The sequence below is a fragment of the Oncorhynchus mykiss genome, chromosome 9, assembly GCF_013265735.2.
Source record: "Oncorhynchus mykiss isolate Arlee chromosome 9, USDA_OmykA_1.1, whole genome shotgun sequence".
NCBI classification, from domain to species: domain Eukaryota; kingdom Metazoa; phylum Chordata; class Actinopteri; order Salmoniformes; family Salmonidae; genus Oncorhynchus; species Oncorhynchus mykiss.
Genome location: NC_048573.1, coordinates 47,985,295 through 48,010,534, shown reverse-complemented (window position 1 = coordinate 48,010,534; position 25,240 = coordinate 47,985,295). Strand labels below are relative to the sequence as shown.

The 25,240-nt window shown below is 43.0% G+C and overlaps 1 protein-coding gene across 6 annotated transcripts in view; it reads right to left on the bottom strand.

Moving 5' to 3' along the window:
• The window catches only part of LOC110532248 (solute carrier organic anion transporter family, member 4A1), a 36,852-nt gene extending 12,656 nt beyond the window's left edge, over positions 1-24,196 (bottom strand). For 2 of the 6 annotated variants that reach the window (XM_036988190.1, XM_036988191.1), the window contains exon 1: positions 24,031-24,196. The gene's annotated coding sequence lies outside the window, so the exon portion shown is untranslated. Of the gene's footprint in view, positions 1-6,317; positions 6,549-9,801; positions 9,868-24,030 lie in introns of those variants that run through there. The other 4 variants (XM_036988187.1, XM_036988189.1, XM_036988188.1 and 1 more) reach the window with 3 other exon arrangements.
• Between the last annotated feature and the right edge of the window lie 1,044 nt (positions 24,197-25,240).

The following is a 25,240-nucleotide window of genomic DNA, read 5'->3' as shown; positions in this document are numbered from 1 at the left end:
AACGTCAAACAGTGCAGCCAGAATAACAGCAAGGTAGCTGCATTTGCATTTGATCATTAATCAGTTTTCTAGTGACATTTATTTGGATAGATCCATAACAACGAGCTAATGATGAACGATTTCGCCTGGCACAGAAAATGTACTCTGTCATCAGGACACTATTGTTCAGAGGAGCTAGCCAACAGCATATCTAACACAATCACTTCAAATTGAATCTGGAAAGACAGCAAACTAGCTGCATTTCGTTTTCTATTGACATTTCGTTGTATATATATATATATCCATAAAAATGACCCCAGCTGATTCATTATTTCGACTGGCTGAGAAACGTTGCCTGCCTGTCTGTCTCGTCCCGACTCCTGAAACGTTCAATATTATGGGACATCTGGAGATGGAATTTCAATATTGAAATAGACAGCTAGGTTTATACAAATCTCTGCTTTTGACAATCAAAAATAAATGGGAGATAATGTCAAGATGCTTTTTATAGTGGAGATCAAGTTTATAAATTGCCTGTCTGGGCTGAGGAGACAGTGGATTGAGCAGTGAGATGGAACAGAGTAAATAGGCATTTCAACGTCATAGCTTTTGCCGGTGGTAACTTGTGGAATATACACCAGCTAGAATGCGATAAGCATCCAGGATTAGATCCACCTGGGATTAAAGTGCATTATAAACTGGGTGGTTCAAGCCCGGAATGCTGATTGGCTATATCAGACCGTATACCACGATTATGACAAAACATTTATTTTTACTGTTCTAATTACGTTGGTAGCGGAAGTTACGAATGTAACTATGGTTCCACGAATACCTGGAAGACCGTCAGTACAGTTGAAATGATGGATTATATCCCTCGCATTCCGCACAGGTCAAGTAATAATAAACAACAAAGTCACGGATGTGACGTGACAGCATGGGAGGACCTGCCCCCCAGTTCATATAAAACTGTACGTCAAACCACGCACTGTCTCAGAGGATCTTCTTGACCAAAAGATTCAGAGTGACAGGAAAGTACTGACGGTCTTCCAGGTATTCGTAGAACCATAGTTACATTCTAAATGTCCATTCTACTTCATACCTTTCAGACCCTCAGTACGGTTGAAAGTACAGATGAATCATACCAACAAAGGCACAAGGAACAGCACTACTAATGCACCAGTGCCACTGGAAGAATGGCAGAGCCCATGGTGTGGAAGGATGTGACGTTGACCTTGTAAAATCTTGAGAACGTGCAGGGCGACGACCAGATAGCAGTAGCGCACATCTCATTCAGGGGGACGCCTCCCAGGACACTTCTGATCGCAGCCCAGGACACTTCTGGTAGAGCGATATATCACAGCTTCTGGGACAGGGAGCCCTACCTTGTAGGCCTGAGCGATGACATCCACAACCCACTGTGAAAGCCTCTGCTTGGATAATGCAAGGCCTATTGACTTCCCACCAAAGCACAGAAACAGCTGCTCTGACTTTCTGTAGTGTTCCGAGGCTTGTATATAGTGTATTATGGAACGGACTGGACACAAGAGATTTGATCGCTCCTCCTCCGCATTCTGGAAAGGAGAGGGGCAGTAGGCCACCAGTTCAATGGCTTGATTGATGTGAAGGGGTGATAAACCCCTTATGCAAAAAGGCTGGATTGGGCCATAAGGTCACACCTAGGTCATCTGCCTTCCATCGTAGGCAGACCGGGCTCATAGAGAGCTCACACACACATTTTGTTGTTGAAATAGCTAAGAGAAAGGCCATTTTCAGAGAGAACCATTTCATGCCCGGCTCCTCCGTATGCTTGAAAGGAGGTTTCATCCGATAATAGCAGGATCGCAGCCAATCAGTAGAGGGTCTGGCTCTTCAGAGGCCACACCCATAGCTGAAGTTTCTCTTTGCTGGGATGCCATATCCTGCATTCCAACTGTGAAAGCAGGTCCTGTCTGTGAGGTAGCTGCCATGGCACTCCCACCAGAAGACTGAGGAGGGTTGGAAAACAGGGTCTCGCTGGCCATCAGAGGGAAAGCATACAGAAGGCCCTGGCCATGTGTGGCCTAAGGTATCCATGCCCTGGAGAACCAGAGGGAGCAGTAGGATGTTTTACCTATGGCGAACAGCTCCACATGTGCTGTTCCAAACCTCTGCCATATCATCACTACTTGCGACAAAAGGTCGGCCACCTCGTCCACCTGGCCTGGGAGATGAATGGCTCATAGGAAGGCCAGATGTGGTAGGGCCCATATCAAGAGTTGTTGGGCCACCTGTAGGGACCATACAGACCTCATTCCCCTTGATGGTTGATGTGGAACACCGTTGGTGTACAATGCCTTGCAAAAGCATTCATCCCCCTTGGCGTTTTTCCTATTTTGTTGCATTTCATGTAATGGACATACACAAAATAGTCCAAATTGGTGAAGTGAAATTTAAAAAAAAAACTCTAAAATAAAAAGCGGAAAAGTGGTGCGTGCATATTTATTCACCCCTTTGCTATGAAGCCCCTAAATAAGATCTGGTGCAACCAATTACCTTCAGAAGTCACATAGTCAGTTAAATAAAGTCTAGCTGTGTGCAATCTAAGAGTCACATGATCTGTCACATGATCTCAGTATGTATACACCTGTTCTGAAAGGCCCCATAGTCTGCAACACCACTAGGCAAGGGGAAGCACCAAGCAGGCGGCACCAAGCAAGACCAAGGAGCTCTCCAAACAGGTCAGGGACAAAGTTGTGGAGAAGTACAGATCAGGGTTGGGTTATAAAAAAATATCTGAAACTTTGAACATCCCACAGAGCACCATTAAATCCATTATAAAAAAATGTAAAGAATATGGCACCACAACAAACCTGCCAAGAGAGGGCCACGCACCAAGCTGCAAAGCTCCACAGTGGAGATGGGAGTATCTGTCCATAAGACCACTTTACGCCATACACTCCACAGAGCTGGGCTTTATGGAAGAGTGGCCAGAAAAAAGCCATTGCTTAAAGAACAAAATAAGCAAACCCATTTGGTGTTCGCCAAAAGGCATGTGGGAGACTCCCTAAACATATGGAAGATGGTACTCTGGTCAGATGAGACTAAAATGTAGCTTTTTGGCCATCAAGGAAAACGCTATGTCTGGTGCAAACCCAACACCTCCCATCACCCCGAGAACACCATCCCCACAGGGAAGCATGGTGGTGGCAGCATCATGCTTTGCTGATGTTCATCGGCAGGGACTGGGAAAATGGTCAAAATTGAAGGAATGATGGATGCCGCTAAATACAGGGAAATTATTGAGGGAAACCGGTTTCAGTCTTACAGAGATTTGAGACCAGGACGGAGGTTCACCTTCCAGCACGACAATGACACTAAGCATATTGCTAAAGCAACACTTAAGGGGTTTAAGGGGAAACATTTAAATGTCTTGAAATGGCCTCAAGCCAATTGAGAATCTGTGGTGTGACTTAAAGATTGCTTTACACCAGCAGAACCCAACCAACTTGAAGGAGCTGGAGCAGCTTTGCCTTGAAGAATGGGCAAAAATCCCCGTCGAAAGATGTGCCAAGCTTATAGCGACATACACCAAGAGACTTGCAGCTGTAATTGCTGCAAAAGGTGGCTCTACAAAGTATTGATTTTGGGGGGTGAATAGTTATGCACGCTCAAGTTCAGTTTTTTTTTTTTTTTAGTTTGTTTCGCAATAAAAAATATTTTACATCTTCAAAGTGGTAGGCATGTTGTGTAAATCAAATGATACAATCCTCCCCCCCAAAAAATATATATTTTAATTCCAGGTTATAAGGCAACAAAATAGGAAAAATGCAAAGGGTGTGAATACTTTCGCAAGCCACAATATTGTCTGATTGTATCAGGACATGTTTGTGTTTGAGAACCGTCAAATAGTGACTCAGAGCTAGGTAAACTGTCTGAAGTTCTAGCACGTAGATATGCTCTTTCCTCCAGCGGGTCACCACTCTCCCTATACAGACCTGTGCTGCCACACTGCTCCCCAGCCTGTTAGCAAAGCGTCGGTCGTTACTACCTACTGCTTTGCCGGAATTGATCCGAGAGGGACACTTGTAGATAGGATAGGCTCTCTTCCTCTACGTCTGTAGAGTAGAGTAGCACACCCTTATCACCTGTATTTTGGTGTTTCTGTCACACTTGGGGTCCAAGCGGAGGTCGTTGAACTACGCTTGTAGTGGACATAAAGACAGCTGGCCGAACAGTGTCACCGCAGAGGCCTCCGCGAGCATGCCCATCTGTTGTTGGAAGGTTCGTACCTTCACCAATGCAATCAATTGAAATTGTTGCAGAAGAAGAAGAATGCTGTCCACGAGCTGAGGTGTTATACATGCCCTCATTGTGTGGGAGTTCAGAGCCATGCCAATAACTTGGTTCAGAGTCAGCGCAGTTCCCTCGGCTGCACACTCGCGAAAGGGGGCCCAGATGAGACAGTCGTTGAGGTAAGGAAGGATCTTGATCCCTTGTAGGTGGAGGGAGCTCAAGGCTGCGCACACGCATCTTGTGAAGACATGAGGAGCCAGGGAGAGACCGAAGGGTAATACTGGAAACTGGTATCCCTGGCTCTGGAATGCGAACCGCAGAAAACGCCTGTGTTCCGGTAACACTGGAATGTGATAGTAAGTCCAGGGACGTGAACCATTGCCGGGTAGTGCTTTTTGGAAAACATTGAACCCTTTTAAATCCAGAACTGGACAGAAGCCTCCATCTTTCTTCGGAACCAGGAAATAGGTTGAGTAAAAGCCATCTTGCTGTTCTGATGCTTTTAATCTTGTGATTGCACCCTTACCAAGGAGGGATGTGATCTCCTGGTTGAGGGTGCACGCTTTCAGGGGTCATTCTGATCCCTGACAATGGTGGGGGTCGGCGTCAGAAATGCAGCCTGTACCCCTGTGAGAGGGTCATCACCACCCATGGGTCTGAGGAGTGAGATGCCCAGTAGGTCAGGTGCTGCTGGGAAAATCGGCCTACGACCGAGCCCTGCCATTCAGTTTCTGCCTCCACGCCTGTTTGTGTGGTTAGGGAGGCACTGACAATGACCATGGCCTGGCCTCTTGGGGGTTGGGGGGTGGCTGCATCGCCGTCTGGGGCTGGCGAGCACCAGTGTTAGGCTGGTGGTAGGACCAAGGGTGTGTGTACGGCTGGGCCAAGTGAGAACGGCGAGGTTCACGTGCATCACGCCTCCCTCTGCCACGACTGTGATGCCTGGTTTCTGGCCTGTGGGTCCCACAGTGGCGTAGACTAAGTCATCTGTTTTCTACGTTCGATGGCCCGCTCAGCCGCAGGTCCGAAAAGCAGTCCGGGGAACACTGGGATCTTTCTCAGCGTTTGTCTCAGAGTCATCAGACATTGGAGCTTAGGCGAGCCAGACCTGGCGATGAGTCACAACAAGGGTGGACATCAGTCTGCTTAGCTCTCTGGTCATGAACGCAAACGCTTGAAGAGATGTCATCCAGGTTGCAGAGGTCCAGGTCCTGTTCTGTGCTAGCATGAGCACTGAGAAGGACTTCCCAATTTGGGCCATACGGGCCGCTGTGTTGTAGGCACGTGACAGTAGCTCCTCTTTGGCCCTGCACTGAGGTCTTGGGCAGCGGACTTCATCTTTCAAGGCTTCATCTGCGGAGAGCATCAGCTCTCCTATGCATACATCCACCTCAGGCATATGGTCCAGCCCATGTTGTTTTGCGTCACATATGGCAGATAGCGTCCTACTGTCCTTACCGTGGTGGGCAAGTGCTCGCGGGTCACCCAACATCTCTGAAGCTCCGTAAGAAAAGCCGGTGAAGGTGGCACACTGAACGGTGTAGCTGCCGGTGCTTTTCTTAATGAACAGGTTAGCGGCAGGGGCTGTGGCTTGAGGGTGATCAAGCTCTAGCCTAGCTAAGGCCGCATGCAGGGCCGTGCATAGTGAGGCAGAGCTTCCTTCTGACTCTGTGTGATCAGAGCCCTGGAATGACTCCTCTGTCCCATCTTTAGCTTTGAGACTTAATGGACTTAATGGAGCAGGAGAGGTAACATGTTTAAATGTAGGCTTATTTATCCGAATAACACACAAAGGGAAGTTTAGGGAAAATACCCATCAGAGTTTTAAATAGTCGAAGGATGACTAGTGCCCGGTGGCCTCGATAACAAGCACAGCAGTGGAGGATATCTTGACATGGTTAGCACCGGAGTACTGTGGTCAGCACGAGACAAGGAAGCCAGATATCCTTCAATAAAAGGGAGCTGTCACACAGACTTGGAGGGCAAGTTTTGTGCTCTGACCCAGAGGTCACAGGCTGTTGGTGACAGACTGACAGTACACACAACTCACACAGAGTTTAGCTTACCCTCCTGAGAACTGGGAAGATGCAATCAATAAAAAGGGAGCAGCAGAGCAGTCAACTTGTGCGATACGGCTAAGCTAACATTGCGAGAAGAAATAAGAAACAGAGTGTGGTCTGATGTCCTCCCATGCTGTCACGTCACCGGCGTGACTTTGTTGTTACTAATACTTGACCTGCGCGGATACAGGTATCCTGTGGGTGTGTGTGTATATATCCTGTGTTCTTTTCTCTCCTTCTCCCCTCACAGGTGAAAATCATCACTCCCCAATCAGTCACCAAACAATCATCAATCAGAAGACACACCTCCTCCTCTTTCCTACCCAATCACAGTTCCTTTCCCTTGGTTTAAAAACCCTGGCAGTTGTTTGCTCGAGAGCTCAATCTCTCTGTAAATGCCATATGTCTGTAGATCGCTCTGTTTCACCCTCTCCTACTATGTCTCTCTATCGCTCTTTATGTATTGAGCTATTTTTTGTTTGAGCACCTCCATATCACTTTGTCCTCACCTGTGAGTATTGTTTTTGGTTATGGTGTTTGTTTGCTTGCTGGTGGGAAAAGGGGGAACCAAGACAAGTCGCCTATGGGGATACACTACCCGTGGGGAAACTTTGTTAAAAACACTAGTTAGAACTGGGCGGACCACCCACTGTGTAGTTAGTTAGCTGTTGTTGAAATGGGCTAGTTTAGGAGTGTTTTGGATGCTTATTGTTTCTTTCCTTGGGTCCAGCCCCCCATTACCATGTGTTTTCTAATAAACCATGTGTTTGACGGTAATTTAGTTGTCTGTGGTTATTTCGTTCTCACTTTTACCTTTTCACTATTATAATTTGCATGAGTCTCGTTACCATCCCCCCCTAGACTGTCGGGCCAAAAGGGATTTGAGGAATATAATCCCTACTTTCAACCGTACTGGTGGTCTGAAAGGTATGAAGTAGAACCCGTTTATAATAGCAATAAGGCACCTCGGTTTGTGGTATATGGCCAATATACCATGGCTAAGGACTGTATCCAGGCACTCCGCAAGAACAGCACTTAGCCTTGGTATATTGGCCATATACCACACCCCCTCGTGCCTTATTACTTAAATAACTCACGACTAGGGGCTGCTTTGACCCAGTCATTCATTCTAATAATGCTATTCTATAGACATTGCTAAGATAATCAAATCATTGGAATTTTGATAGCTAGCAGAGATTCAATGATGATGAGAGAAAATAACTTCAGTAAATAAAGATTTAATAAAGGCCTACATAAGCAACAACTATTAGGGTTGGCAAGTCTGAGCTAACTAAGTTAGTTGGTAATGTTAATAGTGTCGTTGATGGCACACGAGTGGAAGAACTGTCCATGGTCCTGGCGCTGGTTGGTGACAGCCAGTGCTTGCCTCTTCTTTGGCTGAAAATGGGACGCCCCACTCAAATCGTGCTAAAATGGCTATCCAGCACTTTCTGTTCTCCATGGTGCAGCCAATAACTATTGAGTGAGCTCTCACACCGATGACCATTCATAGCCATTATTCCCCTTGCCTCCAGGCCCGCACCATAACTTCTGCATTCTGAAGTAGCTACCCAAGCGGGCTGGATGTTTAGTTATTTTGTCATGTTTTGACCCAGTCGTTAATTTTAATCATTCAACATTGCTGTGCTAAACAAATCATTGGCATGTAACTAGCTAGCAGAGATTCAATGATGATGAGAGACAAGAACTTCAGTAAATGATTTAGCTAATAAATATCCAATAAGCGTGCGCTGGTTGAGTGTTTATGGTTTCCATGGCCAATTGTTAGTTTCACATTTATTCCCTGGAACAGGAGAGATCGCATTTGTAAAATTATACATTGTTGCACCGGTTATGGGCAGACAGGAAAAATTAATACAATCCAAACAAAATATTTTATGAATTTTATACTTGGGCTGCAGGACAGTGGAATGATGACATTAACACATCATGGTATTTTGCAGGAGCATTGTCCCACAACTCCCATATACTGTATCAACCCATTAGCATCCAGAATCCAAACAACCCATTTCATGAGACAATATACACATGGCCAGTACATTCATAAGAAGTACCATTGTTCATGTCATTACCTAGCAACACACTACTACCTTTACAGATCCACTGTCTCATCTGCCAAGCCATGCAATTTATAAACTTGTCCACTGTATAAAGCATTATACATTATGTCCAACATTTGTAACATGGTTGCAATATTGAAATTCAATCTCCACTGCGTCCCATAATAATGAATGTGTTGGAAGTCGGGGCAAGACAGACGGGCAGCTTTTCTCAGCCAGTCAAAATCATGTATCAGCATAATTTTTATGGATAGAAATAATTTTCTATAGAAAAACTGGTAAAACGAAACAAAATGCAGCTAGTTTGCTGTCTCTCCAGCTTCAGTGATTGTGTGGTAGCTGTGTAGTTGGCTATCTAGCAAGGGGGAAGAGCCTCCATAGCAACCATTTTTGCTTGCCATAGCAACCTGCACATTTCTGGAACTATCAACCAGCGCTTGGGTCGTTTTGCTTTACATGGCAGCCAATACGAATAGAACTAATGACCAGAAAGTGCCTACAATTGCACTTGACAACCAATGTTAGTGAATGTAGCATCACCTTTTGTAGAAACTGTATGGTTGGGGAAAGACTCTTGCTTTTTAATGCTGGTAACCTGTTGTATAAAAGCAATAATATGAGAAGCCATGTGTTATGACATTTTTATCATGGCTGTGGTGGTCTACGGCTTCGCCTTGGCTGCAACAGCCGTGATACAATTGTCATAACACATGACCTCTCATGTATTACTGCTTAAATCAAATTATACAGCTCAGACTCCATCTCATTAAACCTATTCCAACAGCAACGAAAAAGAACTGAAAGCCTTTAGTCAGATAACACTTGGATATTTCTATGACCAAATCATTATTTCAAACATAAAAAATACCTTATTAAACATACTCCTTGTTGCTTGGTTTGTACAGAGCATTTTTGGTTTACATTTTTGAAAACATTCTATTCCATACAATCCACCTGCTTTAGAACATTCAGGATACCTGCAGAAACAGTTTGGCCTGCCAACATTCTTCAGAGCCATAAACATGTGATGCTTTGTTGAATGATCAACTAAACCCTGGTGAGCAAGTACTTGGAAAGAAAAGCTAACAACTGTTTCAAGTATGCAATTAAAGCACGTTGCTGTTATCTGTTATTTTGAGACTGGAGAAAATCCTTTCTTCCTCAGCTTTGGAAGCTACGCACGACCTGTAAACTATTTACCAACTTTTCGCATAATATGCTAACCCTCCTCTCCTCAGTACAACATCATTTAGTTAAAAATATAATCAGATTGAAGATTAAACTTGCAGAGAATAAAATAAAATCCTCAGATTGACCATACGGTTTTCTCAATTACTCCCCAATACCAATGAGGCATTACAATAAATACTCATTAGAAAGCGAAATATTAAGCATGATTTGCATCCTACCTCCACTCTTCCTCACAGGGTAAGGGAAACTGAGTCAGGGAGAGAGATGGAGACGGAGGTATCCCAGGTTCTAACCCAGTCTCTCCAAGCCTCTTAAAGGCTAACACTGAGACAGCTCAACGCCCAATCCTGACGTACAGATCCTGCTGATGACAGCCATGTGGGACAGCCCACCACTACAGTACCTAATCCACCTGGATAATTGGCTAGGGCTTACCACCACCGCCCACTGGCCAACCATGACACGCACACACACACCACCGCTGTAGAATACAGTATAACATAATATATATGATATAATATAACAACTGCAGTATAATCTCGTTTTAGATCACACATCTCTGTGGTTATAGCTCAAAGGGTGAATCGTAAACAACGGTAACTACTGTAAATGCAAACTCATTATTTTAACACATATTCACTAGAGCAGCAAATGAATGTGACTGTTGTGTGTGAACAGGAGAATGAAATAGCCTAGTCTGACCACCAGCCACACAGCCATTGTTTGTGTGGGGTCGTTTCAGGACCAGTATATAGGGAAACGTTATCCTAACCGTGAACAGATTAGCACTTCAGCTTTTCTGAAGTGAATTATCACAGTGTTGTGTGTTTGAGGTGTTTCTCTACTCTCTCTCCCTCGCTAAAATACACACACAAACAAATACACCCTTTACCTCATCACCTTTATGATATACCCTCAGGTTTTGCCTGATTTTCCCTGAGGGCCACTTTACAGGTTAAATCATCTGCTGCTGCCTTCAGGATCCTCAAAACGAGGAATTATTTGCCAGAACCTCTGCGCTCAGTCCACAAAGGTAATACCAAAAACCTGATTTTCACAGCTTTGAGGATGTTTATGACATCAGGGTTTTTGGCTACATGCCATATACAGTAGTAGTAATATTGTCCTCATAATTCTGCATGAAATGATGGCACTGGTGGTCTGTTACTGCTGTTAAAACAACAGAGAAAGACGAGTACTATCTGGCTTCAGCAACAATGGTCATGATGATTGCAGATATAAGAGTATGCGGTGGTGAGCCAGACCAGAACATTTGATTAAATCCTAATTAAATCGTATTGAGCAGTTGATTGATGGCCAAGTGGAGATATCCCCATTTCCCTCAGATGGTTTGAGAGAGAGAGAGTAAGACTCTAGATTAGACTATGGGAACTAGTCTGGAGCTGGAAGGACGCACTTGAGCCAGGGTACAATGTTCACAATGAGCCATGGGGTGATGTCTGTTATTTAGTTGTTTGCGTATCCCAGTGCAACGGATATATGAAGAAAAACAAGGCCCAAACACAAGATTTGGCAAACCTTCTAGTGTTTTACAGACCTGTTCCATTTATATTGGGATCTTCGAGTCTTTTCATTTCTATATCAAAGTGAGATCAAAATGAGGGAGCTCAGATGAATAAGCAAAGGGGCTACCGGTCCTCATTCTTATGAATAGCAGCTCATTCTTATGAATAGCAGCAGTGTTTGCTTTGGAGTGAGGAGGGTTTCCTCCTCTTTGGTAAACAGTTTCCTTTGATGTGTTGTTGGAGGCGCTCACATGGCTATTGCATGCAGAGCCAAGAGGTAGAACCAGAGCCATATCTTTAGATTTGGGACAACTTTTAGAATTTTTTATTTTGTTCTTATTCTAGACATTCAGTTCCATAGCATTGTTTAAATATCCCCCGTGTCATTTTAATGGGGAGTTAACATGGCTGCCATAGAATGTTGTAGTGTCATGCAAATGCATCATAATTCAGAAACCTCAAAGGCCCAACTCATTAAGAGTGCATTCGTAAATTTACCCTGGATAGTCAAGAGTGTATTCTGGGCCGTTCCTAAATTCAGAGTGTTGTCAGATTGTCCGTTTGTAAATTCATAGTGCACACTGGACGCTCTGGCCGAGAAGTAGAGTTGATCCGAGCAATCTGACCTCACAGCAGCAATCATGCACCCAAGCTAACTGGCTAATGTTGATAAGCTTGCTAGCTACTTTCAGTCACAAATGAGAGAACACCTCACTTGGACCATTTCACTCACCCTTGCAGAGCTGGTTATACTGTTTTCATGTTATCTTAAGGTTTAATGACAGTTTTTTAGCCAATGTTTACTGACACCTGTCATAACCACGGTGCTAGGCTGTTTGTAAATTCATCAATTATTCTTCGCTCTGATACTCTCAAACCAGAGTGCTCTGAACTTTCGGGAGTAGATTGCCAGAGTGAATTTACAAACGCACCCTAAATACGTGGCTCTGGGTAGAACCACTGACTCACATAAAATAGCAGGGTAGGGAAGACACCCTACTCATTTCTCACCTGTTGTTCCTGGAAGGGAAGCACTTTCAATAGTGAAGCTTCATTCGACCTCCGTTCCTCAACTACAACATAGAGGATGGAATATGGATGTAACACACTTATTATCAGGTTTAAGTTCGGTAATAAGGTACCGTAACTTGACGCTGATAAACATATTTTTTAGGAAAAATATTAAACTAAACATATTTGAAAATCAATAATTTGGGGAAGAACTGTATGTTTCTGTATCTTGTGACGGATTGGTCCAGAGCACACAGAAGATTTGCTTTTGCCTGCTGAGATCAGACAATGTATGGTCCGATTGCAACGTCATAGATGTCCGAAAGAAAAACTCAAATTTAACCAATCACTACATAACGAACCAGGGAACAGCCCACTAACATTGTTGTCTTTCAGCCCCCGTTGGCTCAATGTTCCTGGGAGGTTCAGGCAACAGCAAACATACTATTTCCATTAGAACAATCTCCGATACTGATCTAACCATTGTGTCTAGTCTACAAAGTACACTATTAAAACCCTGATATTCCTTCATCTCTGTTTGGCCCCAGGGTAGTATTGTTCTCCATACTGTTTATCTTTATACAGTTACAGTACATCCATACTGTATGCCCTCAAAAAAAGAATTTCAGGACATTTTATGAGGTGGTCGACACCCATTGCATGTGCTGTGTAGGCTAATACCACCCAAGTTGAGCACTTACAGTAAGTTGTGGGCAGCAGCTAGCCTAGTGGTTAGAACGTTGGGCCATTAACCGGAAGGTTGCTAGATTGAATCGCTGAGCTGACAAGGTAAAACATATGTTGTTCTGCCCCTGAACAAGGCAGTTAGTTAACCCACTGTTCCTAGGTCATCATTGTAAATAAGGATTTGTTCTTAACTGACTTGCCTAGTTGAATAAATAAAAAAGTTCTGACTCTCATCACAAACTTTACACTGGCTTGGTATTCACCCCCCTCTGCATTTTTCCTATTTTGTTGCCTTACAACCCGGAATTAAAATGGATTTTTGGGAGGTCCAGCAGGACAATGACCCTAAGCAGGACAATATAATTTGATTTACACAACACAACACTTTGAAGATGCAATTTTTTTTTTAAATTGTGAAACAAAGTCAAAGCCCAGACCTCAATCCAATTGAGAATCTGTGGTATGACTTAAAGATGTATACAAGCGGAACCCATCCAACTTGAAGGAGCTGGAGCAGTTTTGCCTTGAAGAATGGGCAAAAGCCCCAGTGAATAGATCTGCCAAGCTTATAGAGACATACCCCAAGAGAATTGCAGCTGTAATTGCTGCAAAAGGTGGCTCTACAAAGTATTGACTTTGGGGGGGTGAATAGTTTTGCACGCTCAAGTTCTGTTTTTTTGTTTGTTTCACAATAAATTTAAAAAATTGCATCTTCAAAGTGTGTGCCATCCTCTATATAGCGCCATCCATCATTCCTTTAATTCTGACCAGTTTCCCAGTCCCTGACGATGAAAAACATCCCCACAGCATGATGCTGCCACCACCATGCTTCACTGTAGGGATGGTGTTCTCGGGGTGATGAGAGGTGTTAGGTTTGCACCAGACATAGCGTTTTCCTTGATGGCCAAAAAGCTACATTTTAGTCTCATCTGACCAGAGTACCTTCTTCTACATGTTTGGGCAGTCTCCCACATGCTTATTTTTTTATGGCCACTCTTCTGTAAAGCCCAGCTCTGTGGAGTGTATGGCTTAAAGTGGTCCTATGGACAGATACTCCAATCTCCGCTGTGAAGCTCTGCAGCTCCTTCAGGGTTATCTTTGGTCTCTTTGTTGCCTCTCTGATTAAGGCCCTCCTTGCCTGGTCCGTGAGTTTTATGGGTGGCCCTCTCTTAGCAGGTTTGTTGTGATGCCATATTCTTTCCATTTTTTAAGAATAGATTTAATGGTGGGATGTTCAAAGTTTCTGATATTTTTTTATAACCCAACCCTGATCTGTACTTCTCCACAACTTTGCCCCTGGCCTGTTTGGAGAGCTCCTTGGTCTTCATGGTGCCGCTTGCTTGGTGCTGCCCCTTGCATAGTGGTGTTGCAGACTCTGGGGCCTTTCAGAACAGGTGTATATATACTGAGATCATGTGACAGATCGTGTGATACTTAGATTGCACACAGGTGGACTTTATTTAACTAATTATGTGACTTCTGAATGTAATTCGTTGCTCCTGATCTTATTTAGGGGCTTCATAGCATTTAGATTTTTTTTGAATATTTTGAAATAAGTTTTTCTTCCCATTTCACTTCACCAATTTAGACTATTTTGTGTATGTCCATTACATGAAATCCAAATAAAAATCCATTTAAATTACAGGTTGTAATGAAACAAAATAGGAAAAATGCCAAGGGGGTGAATACTTTTGCAAGGCACTGTCTCTGTGTGCATCACATGACTCTGATCATGATGTCCATGATGTGTACTGAAGTCTTACAACATGTATTCAATCCATTATAGCCAATATGTTTACATACTGTAGGAGTACCAGTATGTCATAGATGAGCAGCATCATTCTGACTAGTGCCTGATGATGAATTATGAGGTGATCAGTGCACATTATGGACATCATGATCAGAGTCACGTGATGCACACAGTCACCCCAAAAGCACTAGCGAGACAGAGGGATACACTCCATACATAGCAGCCACAAGAAAACGACAACTTACATCATACAGTAGACAGAGCTGCAAACAAGAACTGACAGACAGAAAGACATGGCACAGCAGGTATAGAACTGCCAGACAGACAGCCAGGGACAGACAGCCGGGCCCTCAGTGAGTAGGCGTCAGCAGGTTGTCCCTCAGGCCAGCAGAGATCTTGACTGGGGCTGAGGCTGGGCACTATGACATTGCCAGAACGCCAGGCCCTGGACTCAGCATGGAGACAGTGTCTGTCTGTCTGTCTCTCTCCAACATCCGGGCCGTAACGCATACAGCTACACGCGCTCAGTCTAAACAATACGCCACACTGTAGGTCCCAGTTCTCCATCTTTAACTGACTATCTGTCACACACTCCCACTGTACCTATAGTATGCCTATGCATCAGTTCCGTGTGCATGTTAGTGGCTAGTTTTCCCTCTGGGTGCCTGAAGCGTAAGGCAGGGCCAACCTGAAACACATGGGGCGGACAGGACTCATACGTTTATGATCCTGGTTATGGCAGCAGTTTTCTGTTATCATTGTCCAGATGCCGTTATCATGGGACATTACCTCCCAATTAAACAGGTAGTTACTAAGCTTCCCTTCATGATGCTTCTGCAGGCTATGCATGATAAGACCAGTGAAGAATTTGAAATATTACGATTTCGTTTTTCATAAGGTAGGAAATAGGTCCTACATTTCCAAATGTGCAGTCCATCTCCTTAGCTACAATTTGTACAAATGTACTCTGGTTACGCACGTTACATTGTACCCTACCACATGTAACAGTGACAGTAGCTGTAGTGACACTGGGTCCAGGGTGCCCTTTGGAATCCTACTCACAGTAAGTTGATGTTATTACACTTTACTGCTCTATTATGGAATGTATATACAATACAACTGTGTGCCATTAAACTAGACGCCTTTCATATTTGTGCTTGATACAGGTACCTCAACCACAGTTGATTCAGCCAAGTGTATTCAGAGATTTCCTTTTAGAATTTTGGAAAATGTAAGTAAGACCTATTCAAAAACTGTTTACTGTACATACCAAGTCAGAGTAACTGATCTTCAGTTTTACATTCCTTTTACTTTCAGTTATTTTCCTCCTAAAGATGTGCTGACTGTCTTTTCGTTTCCCTTCTGTTGATATGTATTCCATACAGCAGATGAGACCAGTTCTGTCAGGTGATCCATTTGGTAGATCCACTAGTACAGTATCTAACATACTGTATCCACTGAGCTAAAAGGCATTTTAAATCCCCAAAGCTTCCCTACCAAAGTTTTTCACTAACAGCAGCAGTAGCAGCAGTTTTAACAGCCTGTATCTCCCGACACAGCAGTTGAGCAGCACATTTTGGTTTCTTGATATCAAACCTATGCCCTGCCCAGTCTCCCTTGGGATTGGCACGTTCAGTATTTTGGATGAGGCCATTCCATCCTATTTGAAAGAAATGTGAACTTTGAAACCTCTTGGCTGATCTTGAAGCCTAATCAGCACTTCCTGGTACTGCCTCAGAACAACAGGTGAGTCAGATGTGTAACTGGGCTGTGGGGAGACTCCAGGAACAGATATCCCCAGTGTGGTTAAACTGTATTTAATATCAATAGCTTTCTAAATGGACGGATTCCATTGACACCCATAATATGCCAACCAGTGTGTGATGTCCTACTGTACAGAAAGGTATGTGTGGAAAAATCCCTCAGCCTTCCAGCTCATTGCAGTAACAGTACACCCCACAGGGCACAACTCACTCTATTGGAGCTAATGAGACTGGACAAGGCAGGCACTGACCCAATAATGGCTTTCCACTTGCTGCTCACAGGGCTAACATCACCCTGCGGCCAATTCTTTATTCAATTTCTTGCAAAAAATAAATCCCACATTAAATAACAGAAGAATACCTTAAATGTACCTTATGCAAAACCATATCAGAGACCCAGGGTTAATTTTTGTATCTCTTATATTGGGTCAAATGACCTATGATTCATTACAGTGGAGGCTGCTGAGGGGAAGACACCTCATAATAATGGAGTGAATGGAATGGCATCAAACCATTAGTTTGATTTATTTGATACCATTCATATATTCCACTCCAGCCATTACCACAAACCTGTCCTCCCCAATTAAGGTTCCACCAACCTCCTGTGATTCATTAATTCTTTACAGCTAAATAATTGAATCTATTAAATTAATAGTTTAGTTCCAAAACGATATAAAAACACTTTGAAGCTTCTATATTACAATAGTTAACACACCATATAAATACAATGGATTTTACACAGCATACTACGATTTCACTTCCCAGGGTGCAATGCTCCCCCCAGGGCTGTTGGCTGGCTAGTGGTTACTGATAGCAAGCCTAGACAAATATCAAGTAGTCTAAATATTGTGAATTTCACGTGACTTTAGGGTTGTGTAATTAAAAAATTAAAGCAGACTCTTATCCAGAGTGACTTACAGGAGCAATTAGGGTTAATTGCCTTAAGGCCACGTCAACATATTTTTCACCTAGTCGGCTCGGGGATTTGAACCTGCGACCTATTACTGGCCCAACGCTCTTAACCGCTAGGCTACCTGCTGCCCTCATACTATAATGCTCACATGAATGTCATACTGAATATACAGTATGATCATGTCACTGTCAATCAAAAATAATTATAATTTAGTAGAATAACGACAATGATGCAGTGCACTGTACTGCTGTGTGACCCCTTTTACTTGTTGTTTCAGTGGACTGGCCCTCATCATCTGCTCTGTAATCAATGTATTCCCATAGTTTGCTTCTGGAGCCAGTTTTGTCATCAAGCTTCATGCATGGAGGTATGATGTTTTTCATTTTCTCTCTCCTCTCACTTGCTTCTCAAAAGTGGCTTGCGCTGTGTAAGCTGCATGACCAAGCCAAAGTAGCCTGGCTAGCTACTGCCACCATGAAAAGATTCAGACAAATTACTAGACACTCGATCCTCTCAATCGGTATATGACATGAGACACATTTGACCAAAAGTAACACAAATTCTAGTACCAAAATGTTTTTTTTATGTTCTAGTATCAAAAAAGTAGTGAAGTTTCGGTATCCTACGAAACACTAGTAGGAGAGGGGACGGCTCTTTCTACTCTCACCTCCCCTGGTTGCACCCCAGCACTATTTGTCTTTGGCGGCTGAGAGTCATAAATGGGGACACACCAATGCATCCTTCCTCAGATGTTATATAGTTTATCATATACATATGCAAATCTACATTTGTGAGTTGTGTGCATACACGTGTAATGAATTAAATCAAAGCCAACCAAAGCCAGAAATGCTGTATACTGGAAGGCTTTAAAGGAGGATTGGTCCCTATCCCTCTGACTGTGTGTGGTTTGAATGGTGTAATGTGCTGCCTCAGGCCTATAGGAGTGGGGTGATTTTGATGGGGATAGGTAAGAGTTTGTTGAGTGGAGGAAAATGATGTCCATTTACTGTACAAATCACTGTGTAAAGGTCCGATTCCATCCAAAATAAGACGCATACCGACACACACAGATGAACCTTCTGCCCTACTTTTCCAGGCAGGCTCGCTATCTGCTGTTGATGTGTTGGATCGCAGGTGAAACCGACTGGAAGAAATGACCTCCAGTAAGCCAATCAGACATCTCCAAGCCAGACTTACCCTTATATGAGCTTTCTGAGGGGTGAGGAGAGGCCACCATGTAGATGATGCTAATTAATTACCCGTGTCTGCTGACCCTGATGCTCACTGCCTGCCGAGGTTGGGCTTGCCTCAACTTCAGAGATGAAAAGAAAGACTGAAAAAATAAACACAACGCTGCAAATGAACCAGACCTCACAGTGAAGCTACAGGAACACTCAGAGCAGGATATAGGTCAACCAGTTCAACCACATGGAGAGTGGAGGGCAGTGGGAAACAGTGAGGGCCTTCTACGCCCTCAGTGAACGCCTAAGGATTCCTGAGGATTTTTTTAAACTTCCGCCTTCTTGAAGGCCTTGACATGTCACTCCTGAGAGCGCATGCAGTAGCCTAGCTTTCCCACGGTTTAGCTAGCTTTTGTTGTAGTGTGTGGTGCCTACAGACACAAGTGTTATTGAGAAGGATAATTTTGCTAATTTGTTAACATCGCCCTGAGTTGAGTGCCACGGTGGTGTGCATTGTACACGGTCTAATTTCCTTCATCTGAACATCAGTGTCAGCAACAATCATGCATCTCAGTTCATTACACACAGCATAACACATACAATGAAATATTTGAGAATATATTACATAGAACAGACATGCTTCGGTATTAGGCTGTATTTAACTCTAATTTCAGTGCTAGTCTACACCTGTGGTGTACAATGCATGTGACAAATAACATTTGATTTGATTTATTACAGCGCTAACAAGTCTCACATCAGCTCAGTACTGTAAAATGTATCTAACATGTGAGTCACTTTGACAGTTGTCTTTCAATGTCAAGCTATTTAAAGTTATTTCAATTATTTTCTTCATGCAAATGAAGACAGGGAAGAGTGGTATCTATCTACAGTACACTAGGCATTGCAATAACTTGTATCTTCGCTGGAGTATTTGACAAAGCATTGCAGATAACAGTAAAGCTTTAAAAGGGGATACAGTAAATTTGAAAATAACATATAATGAACAAATTCTTGTCTGTCAACCAAACTAGCCACTATCCAGTGTTAGGGAGTAGTGAACTACATGTACAGTTGAAGTCGGAAGTTTACATACACCTTAGCCAAATACATTTAAACTTTTTCACAATTCCTGACATTTAATCCGAGTAAAAATGTCCTGTTTTAGGACAGTTAGGATCACCACTTTATTTTAAGATTGTGAAATGTCAGAATAATATTAGAGAGAATGATTTATTTCAGCTTTAATTTATTTTCTTCACATTCCCAGTGGGTCAGAAGTTAACATACACTCAATTAGTATTTGGTAGCATTGCCTGTAAATTGTTTAACTTGGGTCAAATGTTTCGGGTAGCCTTCCACAAGCTTCCCACAATAAGTTGGGTGAATTCTGGCCCATTCCTCCTGATAGAGCTGGTGTAACTGAGTCAGGTTTGTAGGACTCCTTGCTCGCACACGCTTTTTCAGTTCTGCCCACAGATTTTCTATAGGATTGATGTCAGGGCTTTGTGATGGAGACTCCAATACCTTGACTTTGTTGTCCTTAAGCAGTTGGGATGGGGTTCTTCAGCTTGCAAGCGTCCCCCTTTATCCTCCAAACATAACGATGGTCATTATGGCCAAACAGTTCTATTTTTGTTTCATCAGACCAGAGGACATTTCTCCAAAAAGTACGATCTTTGTCCCCATGTGCATTTGCTTTCCGTAGTATGGAAGCAGGGGCTTCTTCCTTGCTGAGCGGCCTTTTAGGTTATGTTGATATAGGACTCGTTTAACTGTGGATATAGATACTTTTGCACCTGTTTCCTCCAGCATCTTCACAAGGTCCTTTCCTGTTGTTCTGAGAATGATTTGCACTTTTCGCACCAAAGTACGTTCATCTCTGGGAGACATAACTCCTGGTCTCATGGTGTTTATACTTGCGTACTATTGTTTGTACAGATGAACGTGGTATCTTCAGGCATTTGGAAATTGCCCCCAAGGATGAACCAGACTTGTGGAAGTCTACAAAAAAAATCTGAGGTCTTGACTGATTTCTTTTGAATTTCCTATGACGTCAAGCAAAGAGGCACTGAGTTTGAACGTAGGCCTTGAAATACATCCACAGGTACACCTCCAACTGACTCAAATTATGTTAATTAGCCTATCAGAAGCTTCTAAAGCCATTACATAGTTTTCTGGAATTTTCCAAGCTGTTTAAAGGCAGTCCACTTAGTGTATGACCCACTGGAATTGTGATACAGTGAATTATAAGTTAAATAATCTGTCTGTAAGCAATTATTGGAAAAATTACTGGTGTCATGCACAAAGTAGATGTCCTAACCTGTCACGACTTCCGCCAAAGTTGGCTCCCCTTCCTGTTCGGGCGGTGCTCGGCGGTTGTCGTCACCGGCCTACTAGCCGCCACCGATCCCTTTTCGTTGTCTGTTTGTTTTGTCTTATTAGTTTCACCTGTGTCCTGTTGTATGTGCTTAATGGGCTTCCTTATTTAAAGTACGTGTACCCGCCCTTGTTTTGTGCGGGATTGTATTTTTGTTACGTTTGTGCATTAGGTAGAGGTGTTCGTGTTCTGGACCTGGCACCCTGTGTTTTGGGTGGTACACATTATTGTCCGCGCCCTGTGTTGTGGGCTTGTTATTTTGTGCCGCATTAAAGTGCACCTTTTCCCTGTGGAACTCTCTGCGCCTGATTCCTTTCTCACACACCTAGTCCCGCGTAGGTGTCTTATATATATGGAGTGGATTAACATCGGCTAACCATGTGTATGTGACAAATACATTTGTTTTGATTTGATTTAGCTATCTACTGGAACTACACGCTACTTTTTTTGCAGGAAGAAAACATAGGTGAAGTAGGCAAGAAGTTCCTTTCTCTTTCGACATCAGACATGTCTAATTCTCACTTGCATTTAATAAATTACACATTCTGTTAACACCTGACTCCAGAGTGATCTGTTCTTGCACTTTGTAGTCTATGACATTTAAGATTTAGATATGATAATATATCACAAAGTAGTTTAGATGTAGTGAACTTCTTTTGTGAAGTAACTTCAGTTGAGTAAACTATATATTTCTCAGGGGTAGCTTTAGTGTAGCTTAAGTTCTTCTGGTGTGAAGTAACTTGTAGCTTGGTAAACTATATAGCTGAGTACAGAGTATCTCTATTCTATTATAAAGTTCACTCAGTCATGTTTTCTTTTAGATTTCATGTACATTACATCATATACTAACTTGACCTACCTCTCTCTCTCACACACACACACACACACACACACACACAGTATTGGATAGCATACCACTGATAAGTGGTTTGTTTTGGTGGCTACCTCTCCTTATTGTGCCAAACGGTGCTCACTCAGGCAATATTCGTTTGCCAGGCTCAAATGGGGAGCAGGTGGCACGGAGAGGGAGGAGGCTGAACCTCGCTAACCAGGCTGGGGATGCCTAACCAGAGTCCAGACCGTATACAGTTCTCATTGCTATTGCACGGGCTTATGGCAGGCATGGTCGTGCATACACAGTATAACAAGAAACATGAGGATATGAAGCATATAGGTCTTATTCTTTCCTTTGAACTCCTCACTAGCACACACACACACACACATTCAATCATATCATACTTACACACACGCATACACACACACACACTTAGGTTTACACTACCTTATTCTATATGACCCTAAAATGTATGGTCCTTGGATCAAAACATATTATGATTAACATCTATATAATTTATTGCAACCACACCATGACACACAGAGGATACTCTCTCCATCCACATAGTGGCATACAGTAGGATTGGTCGGGGAGGGTATGGGGGGTCTGGGGACCGTGATTGGTTTAAGACCTTCAACACGTTGCCCTCTGCAACCACTGCTGTCACTCGGTCAACAGGGCTAATTTTTCATGTGGTTTTTAAAGTGAGTAGTGGTCTCCTGTGGGATGGGGGAGGGGGGATGCACACCAGTCAATGGGCTCGTAACAATGGACAAGCTCACATGGGAGACCCCTGTCAATTATGTATAAGGGACAAGGGATCAAGTGTTACTGAGAATCACTCTTAAAATATCAAAATGTTACAGGCATGGGGAAACAGAGAAGGGTTTTAAGTGTGTAAAACTGCCATGTGTCAAGCCTGGTCTGGCAGTGGTTCAGATTTGAAATCAAATTCTCACAGAGACTGTTATAGTGTAATGACAATATATCCCCAGGCATACAAGATATAGGGGACATTTCTTTTTTCTTCTTTTTTGTGGTCAACATTTCTGTTTTATTCAGTATGCTATAGGTTTATATGCAAATACTGGTTACCAAAGGTTACAGACCATATGATGCACATAATGTGTACCATGAGTAAGCATAAGGTTTATATTTGAGTAGGTTGGTATGCATTCATTGGGCCAAGGCCTATTTCACGTGCTTTTGTAAAAGAGCAGGTGCACAATGCAGGCATGCCACTCGCACACAGTAGCGTTTGGAGACTGCATGGAAGACATTTTGCCATGTTGACTTAGCCTAAGTACGAGGAAGCAACACGAGAGACGCAGGTGTCACTGTTTGACCATAGAGACGCAGGTGTCACTGTTTGACCATAGAGACGCAGGTGTCACTGTTTGACCATAGAGACGCAGGTGTTAGTGTTTGACCCTTTTTAATAATAACCTGAGTGAATACAATAACATGCATGAAACTGTGTTGCGCTCTGCATGGCTTTGTTGCGCGACTGCATAGACAAAGGATGGGAGTATGATCGGAAACCCAGTAGGCCTATGCAGAAGAGACGTAGGTGTCTTATATATAAACACCCTGCATGTCGACCGTTCATTGCTCAGATATGTAGGCTATTCGGGCTACAACAGTGAGACCAAAAACAAATAGCTGCTGTGGCACTGTTATAACGGAATAATAATACCAGGAGAAATTATGCCACCAAGTTTAGTTTCGCCCTATTTAATATCCATTTCGTTTTCTTCCATTGTTTTCCTCGGTGTCACGCCTCAACACTTCCTCTTGTCATGATGGGCAAATCCAGCAGCAAATTAATGCGCTAATAACCCAAAAAGTATTCGAGTGAATCCTCTCATACTCCTGTAAATAGATTATATGCTAAGGCATATACCAATGGACAGGTAGCCAGTTATATCCACCTAATTGTAAAATAATGATCAATAATAATAATAATAATCAAACAGTCGGTTATCAGCCCATCAGTCCGTATGGTGACTGTATTGTATGAACTAACTCATTTACATCCTATACAGAATGCCTTTATAATGCTTCCTACGCAATGTAAAGGATTAAATAGGCTAGATACGACCAGATGTTGTTGATGCTGTAGACGCTTTTGTTTATCTATCAACCATCATTAAGCCCGATGTGACTGAGGAACAACAATGCTTTAATCAGTTTAGGCTATGCAGAGCTGAGAATAAATATTGTATTAATGACTTGGAGTAAAACATGTGCGCCACTGGGTAACGGTATCCACGTTCGTTGGCTTTACAGTAATGACAGCCATAGACCACGAACATGCTGGCCATCGGGATACAGAATTCTTGAGAGTATCCCTAAACAGAACTGGAATGACTGATGTATCGGATGCAAAATGTAAAATACTTACATGTTAGTGTCCTTTTAGGTTGCTACCCGTTGTCTCGACCATGCCATTGGGCGGATGACAATTCCATTGGGTGAATGAAATAATGATTAAAATGTCTACATTGATACGTAACGACGTCCTTCCCTGTTTGTTGGTCCTCCCAGTTGGCGGCAGCGTCGGGTCTCTACGCCTCGATTAGACAGTCAGTGATGTTTCGGTTAGACCGACAGTGTTATTGCGTTTTGGTCCACAAGATGTAGCCTACATGAATTTCCAATAGAACCCTGCATTTGCCTTGCAGCATTGCAGAGGCAGTGCGTTCTGTCTCTTACAAAAAAAATATTGCCGTTTTGAAGTAACTGCAGTCAACTGTGGTATTTTGGACGCAGTAATTGCAGAATATCTGCAGTGTACTGCAGTTAAATAGCTGTTTTACTGCAATAAAACTGCAGTAAAAGAAACATTGTTATTTTGGACTCAGTATTAGCAGCACACTGCAGTTATACTGCACTCTAACAGCAGTTATACTGCACTCTGACAGCAGTTATACTGCACTCTGACAGCAGTTATACTGCACTCTGACAGCAGTTATACTGCACTCTAACAGCAGTTATACTGCACTCTAACAGCAGTTATACTGCACTCTGAATGCCATCCTTTTTCGTAATTGGTGTGGTGCAAATGTAACCCAATAGTACTCTGTAACGAGAATAAAGGATAAATCACTGTGTACTTAGATTCATTCGTTTTATTCTTCTCTTTAACCAGGTTTCCATCCAACCATTTCATGTGGATGAATTACCTGAGCTGATGCATGAAAAACGTTACAACCCAGCTGATGGAAACGGGATATGTCAGTACAATCTTATAAATGGTGAGAGACAATTTGTTTGTTCGTCATGGTGGGATCTTTTTCTTTCTGTCAAATGAATTTCACGAGAAATTGCGGTGGAAACGCTTTTATGTTGTGTTGTCCGCCCACTACGACTCAGGAAATTATACAGTTAATAGTCCGCCACAGTGGACAGGTCATAATACCCATAAAACCTAGCTGTCAAACACGGAAATGGTTCCAATCATCTTTCCACCATAATTTTACAAACACTTAAGTATGTGTTTGGTGTAGGCTTACCTTGGCGTGACGTTTTGATCACCGTCTTTCTCTTTCTAGCCATTGACTACGCTTTAGCTAGCTAGTTAGGAGAGCAGTAGGTAAAACAATAATTTTGTA